General features: G+C 40.2%; 1 long non-coding RNA gene across 1 annotated transcript; it reads right to left on the bottom strand.

Annotated features, from left to right (window-relative positions):
- Positions 1-2,259: 2,259 nt before the first annotated feature.
- On the bottom strand, positions 2,260-2,832 carry LOC123037122. Its single transcript, XR_006417380.1, has 3 exons — positions 2,796-2,832; positions 2,675-2,736; positions 2,260-2,491 (listed from the first exon to the last, which is right to left on the bottom strand). It is a non-coding gene; the product is annotated as an uncharacterized LOC123037122 (long non-coding RNA).
- Positions 2,833-6,350: the final 3,518 nt, after the last annotated feature.

Here is a 6,350-nt window from a genome sequence, read left to right as displayed (position 1 = left end):
CGTCAAATAAATACAAATTACCAATCTTATTGGCTTTGACGATGCATTCTCCATCTTGTACAACCTGGGCTTTCTCTCTATCAAAGAACACCTTGCACCTGTTCTGCACAGCACTGCTCACGGACATAAAATTTCCGGTCATCTTTGGAACGTAGAGTACATTTTTTAGCGTCAAAATGACAGGGCTGTCTCTATTTTGACGTCACCTTTTCCTTCGGCTTGAAGGAAACCAGCATCGGCCAGTCCGATCTGTTCAGTGTGCTTCTTAAATTTTGTGAATAGCTTTTTTTCACAACACATATGGCTTGTCGCGCCACTGTCCAAGCACCACATTGAGTTTTTTAAGTTGTTGACGTCACAGGCATGCAGCAGGCTGCTTTGGCGGTTCACCATATTTTTTGATACCATACGTTGATTGCCGTCTTCACTACTCACAGCACGACACTGGGACTTTATGTGACCTTGCTCACCGCACTTAAAGCAAACGATATTTTTTCGCTTTTTCTTCCCATTCCCCTTTGTCTGCGAGTATTGTGGCTTCTGTGCTGCGATGAATGCCCTTGAATTATCCACTAGAGGTGGAGAATAATCGATGTTTGTGGACATCGATGTTTTCGATGTTTTTGGTGAAAAACATCGATGTTTAATCGATGTTTAACAAAATTTTTTTTTTTGTTATTATATTTTAATTTTATTAATATTTTTGTTTTTGTTAAGGAACAGAAGCTTATCGACGACTGATGTCGATAAGCGAGTGCGACGGTCCGAAATCATTTGGCCTGCCTTGCTAAAGAGGCGTTCAGACTCGCATGAGGATGCTGGAATACAAAGGAACTTTTTCGAGATCTTTTTAAATGGTTCATCAGTTGACATCTGAAATAAGATATTTTGTTTAATTGAATATTTGAAGAACAAATGACTTAGCATATAAAGTTTTACCTCCCAATACGCCAACGGATCGCACTTTTCCGGTTGGTTCCCTTTCTCTAGATGTTGGCGTAAGAGTATAATGGAATCCGCCCGAAGTGATTGAACTGTTGTCTCCATTTTAGTTTTGAGGAATGAGAACCGTGTAGGTTCCTCTGTTGGTGGTGCTGGCTGCGGTCGTGGAGTTGTTGTCATAACGGAGTTCAGCTCTTCCTGCAAAGCCTTGGCCGCTTCCTCCGAGTTCGATTGGGCAAGGAACCCTTGCTTCTTGAATCGCGGATCGAGAATTGTTGCGATACGAGGAATCGTTCTAGTTTCATATGCAAACAATCTTTCCCTTAGACGAATCTTCATGTAATCTGCGGCAGCGATTCCTTCAATTGTTTTGAAATCGAATCCATTAACTTTGTGGAAAAGTTCACAAATTACAGGAATGATCAACGAAATTGAGACATTGGTGTTCGTCGAAACCGACAAGGTTGCATCCGCGCATGGAGCAAGCAATATCGAAATCTCTTTTAAAACGTCAATTTCTTCGGCAGACAACGGTGAAGGGGCATTGTGAGATACAGCCAATACTACACTAATATATTCGTTTGTCAGAATTACTCGCTTGATCATTTCGTATGCGCTATACCAGCGCGTCGGCATTTCTTGAACCAGGCCATATGGAGTTTCTGTTTTTTGTGCTGCTTTGAATTTTGCATACGCAGTCGAGCTTCTTTTAAAAAACGATACAACAGTCTTGCATTTGCTTAGAATTTCCTCTAATATTGGCTGTTTTAATATGTCCTGGACCAGCAGGTTAATAGTGTGGGCCACACACGGCAAGTGTTTGTATTTTAATGAAACGCACGCCTTTTACATGGAAGCGTCGTTATCAGACACAAGACATACAACTTTTTGCGCTATCGCCCAGTCATCTAGCACCGATTTGTTGGCGTTAGAAGATGTTGTGTTGATAAAATTGCCGATTCCAATTTGAAATTATTGGATATGAAATGGCATGTAATGGTTATGTAGCCCTCGTTGGCTCGAGATGTCCACAAATCAGTTGTTAGTGCCAGATGATCAACACTGTTTAGAATTCCTCTCAGCGTTTCTTTGCATTTTTCGTACTCTCTTGGCAAACAAACATCCCGCAAGTATGTTCTACTTGGCAATTTGTATCGAGGATCCATCTTTTTAAGAAGGGCACTAAAACCTTCATCCTCGACACAACTGAATGGCTGAACGTCGACAGCTATCATATTCAGTACCATCTCGTCAAGTTTGCGTTTCCTCGCCGAATCATTTGTATAAAAAACCGTGCCCCTTCCCACAAACACATCCAACGCGGTTGTAGGATTTTTGCCCTTGATATTTTTTATGCGTTCTGGGTGGACGTGATTCAGGTGGTTGAGCAAGTTTGTTGTGTTTCCCAATGTGCGTATCGCTTTCCCACAATACTTACACACACCGTGTGTTTTCTCAGCCGTTTTGTTGAAATGATCCCACGCAATGGAAGCTTCACGCTTCTTTTTTTGAGCTGGCTCCTCCACATTCTCCTCTGAATTTGATGTTCCTAAAAAAGTAATATTTTCATATAAATATCATATAAAATATTATATACATATCATATATCAAATGTACATGTCATGCGGTTGCATGCAAGCAGGCGTACATACATACATATGTATGTATGTATGTATATGTACATTTGTAGATGCACACATATTTCACCAGCTTTTATATTAACATTACTTACGTTTCAGGTATCTGTCCATGACCGTCCACTCCACAACTTCATCCAGCACCACCAACAGAACACTAATATAAAACAAAATATGAGTAATTTATAAAAAATAAATGAATACAAATTTACTTACAATTACACGTTTTCTTCCTCAGATGCGCAGTTAGAGATGGAAAACATCGATGTTTGGCTTACCGATGTTTTGAAAACATCGATTACATCGATGTTAACATCGATTTTTCTCCACCTCTATTATCCACTCGCTCTTCTGCTACTCCTTTTCTTTCGCTCTCTTCCTTCAACTTAATGGTGAGAACTTCAAACGAAGGCAACATGTCTCGTGTTTCCATTGCCACCACGAAATGCTCAAACTGCTCTGGAAGACTCGACAGCAAAACGATAGTTCGTAGTTCATCGTTTAGCTCTATTCCAACTCCAGCTAGGCCATCCAGAATTTCTGCAAATTCGCTTATATAGGTAGACATGCTCTGCCCCTGCTCCATCCGTTTGTTGAGTAGTTTTTTGTACAACTGTACCTTCCGTACAGGTCCGCTTGGCTGATGTACCTCCTTTAGCTTCGTCCATGCCTCCACCGCAGTCGAACAATTCTTGATGTAGGCCAATTGAGATGTCTTTACACTCAATGTAATTGTTGCAAGCGCCTTATTGTCCAAGGCCAGCCAATTCACTCCCTCTGGAATATTCGATTCTGTTAGTTCTCCAGAAGTAACACTCCACAGACCGGAATGCACCAACACAGATCTCATCTGTATTTTCCAAGTGTCATAGTTCTTCTCCTCTAACTTTTCGATTTGATAAAGAGACTCATTGTTCTTAATCCTGAGTCACACACCGCACAATTATCTTTAAAACGTCTTTAATTACATTTATGCCTGGGCCCATAACCTCTTGAGCGGCAAAATTGAAAAAAAGATAAACACCGTGTGTATGCTGCGGAATTTTATTTGCGACTGACTCTTTATAAGTGAAGAAGGAACAAATTGATATACATATTTTGCCTACACCTAATTCGTTAAAGCGAGATAAATATAGGAGCTCCGCGATCTGTACTTATACATATACTGGCGTGCATTGCCTTATAAGGAAAATATACAGGGTCTTTATTTTCTACACTTACTTGGTGGTGGAGATATGGAAAAATTTGGAGCTTTTAAATATGTGACTGCTATCCAGGTGCCAAGCTAAGCGATATAAAGAAATCGCCGAACAAAAAGAAAACCAATAATAACTTTCTACTTTTCAAGACTATTCTAGCCATATTTACCCTGTATTCAGGCTTGGCACCCAGTATTTTTATACCCTTGCAGAGGGTATTATAATTTTGGTCAGAAGTTTGTAACGCAGTGAAGGAGACGTTTCCGACCCCATAAAGTATATATATTCTTGATCAGGATCAATAGGGGAGTCGATATAGCCATGTCCGTCTGTCCGTCTGTCCGTCTGTCCGTCTGTTTCAATACCGTTTGTGAGCTCAGTTTAAAAGCTAGCGATCTGAAACTTTCACACGCGACCTAAAACATGTGTACGCAGATCAAGTTTGAAAATCGCCCCGATCGGACGTCTATATCCTATAGCTCCCATAGGAACAATCGGATATATCTAGCAAAAATTGATGATATTTCGCGCAGTGTAAAAGCTATTGACATGAATTTTTCCAAATCGTATTTTTTTATGCATACCTTGATCAGGGTAAAAGCGCGTGGCAATCGGACGTCTATATCCTATAGCTCCCATAGGAAAAATAGGGTAAAATCGGTCCAAATTTTATGTTTTTCAGAATATTTCGCGCTGTGTAAAAGCTATTGCTATACATTTTTTCAAATCGTATTTTTTTATACATTCCTTCATCAAGGTGAAAGCGCGTGCTGATCGGACGTCTATATCCTATAGCTCCCATAGGAACAATCGGATATAACTTTCAAGAATGGAAAATATTTTGTGCAGTGTAAAAGCTATTAACATAAATCTTTCCAAATCTTATTTTTTTATGCATACCTTGATCAGGGTAAAAGCGCTTGGCGATCGGACGTCTATATCCTATAGCTCCCATAGGAACAATAGGGTGAAATCGGTTAAAATTTAATGATTTTTAGGATATTTCGCACAGTATATAAGCAATTGACATGAATCTTTCCAAATCGTATTTTTTTATGCATACCTTGATTATGATAAAAGCACGTGACGATCGGACGTCTATATCCTACAGCTCCCATAGGAACAACAGGGTGAAATAGGTCCAAATTTGATGATTTTCTGAATTTTTCGCGTAGTGTGTAAGCTACTGACATAAATTTTTCCAAGTCTTATTTATTTACGCATATCTTGATTAGGGTAAAAGCGCTTGCCGATCGGACGTCTATTTCTTATAGCTTCCGTAGGAAAAATAGTTAAAGGCTGCGAAAGTATCCCTATTTTTCTATTTTTATATGACATTTTTGCAGTATAAAAGCAATTGACATTAAACGATGAAAATCTAGTTTATTTATGTATACCTTATTCCTTTGGCTACTTTTTCAGTTTTAGCAATTTCGGCAAAGTCTGCAAGGGTATTAAAACTTCGGCTTGCCGAAGTTAGCTTCCGTCCTCGTTTTTTTTTCTATTCCACTGACACAGAAAATATGAAAATTCTCTCGGATGGTTTTTCTCGACGAATATATTTTATTGCTATTGAAATTAAATACATAATCGAATTAGTTTTTTTGTTTGTGGTTCACTCACGAAAAATACTCACTAAGACTTAATTTGGTATTGGTTGGACTGAGTTACTGCTCAAACTAAATTTAAGCTTACTCGCTGCAGACAACTGATCCGGATGGCGGTCGAAGTGGAAAAGAATGTGCTGGGCGCATTGCCTTGGGAAGTTGCCCTAGAACGGATATATAGGTTTGTCAAGGTTGACACTGTTTACGCCGCTCTCCCCTCGTTTAAACTGCCCGCGCTTCCCTCGTAGCGAATGCCCACTCGCCCGCACTGGCCAGGCTCTCCCGCTCTCCCGCACTGGACGCTTGCGATTCCAGACTCTCCCGCCTTCCCGCTCCCGGAATCTCTCCACTGCGCTTTGAAACGCAGCGTTCAATTAGGTTTAAGTTAGTCTTTCATTGTACCACTAGTGAAATACATCGCCCGGCCGGTCCGCGCTATAACCCGAAAAGTTCACCGAGTTTTTTGTTTCATTACTTTGCGCACCGCGATCGAGTGTCTCTTCACCACGTATTTTCCAGCTTGCGACCCGGCTACGTGCGACAGCCGCAACCACCGACGAAGCTGCCCCCAAGCGACGACATCCCCGACGCCCCAACTCTTCATTTTTTGATCCATTCGAGCCAGATAAGTGCCAATTAATTAATTTTTGTATTAACTGCCGATCGACAGTCAGCCATTCGAAGAACATAATTCGTTTGACTTTCTGTACGATTTGTCTAAAATCCAAGTCCGATTTAATCCGACGACGGCAGTTAGTAAATTACAATTCCAATTCCGTCTTTTATTTCTTCGTTCTCTTTTAACGTGCGGCCATATTGCCTATTTTCTAATTCCTTTTCGTGTGCATATTGATGTACAAGTTTCATATTCGCATTTGGCCGTACATCCACTAAATATACATCCAACATCAAATCGAAGAAAAATAAAAAGTAGAAATCCAAATTAAAGTGTGCAAATAAAAAGT

The sequence above is a fragment of the Drosophila rhopaloa genome, unplaced genomic scaffold (assembly GCF_018152115.1).
Source record: "Drosophila rhopaloa isolate 14029-0021.01 unplaced genomic scaffold, ASM1815211v1 contig_138, whole genome shotgun sequence".
NCBI classification, from domain to species: Eukaryota; Metazoa; Arthropoda; class Insecta; order Diptera; family Drosophilidae; genus Drosophila; species Drosophila rhopaloa.
This window is presented reverse-complemented; position numbering and strand designations above follow the sequence as displayed.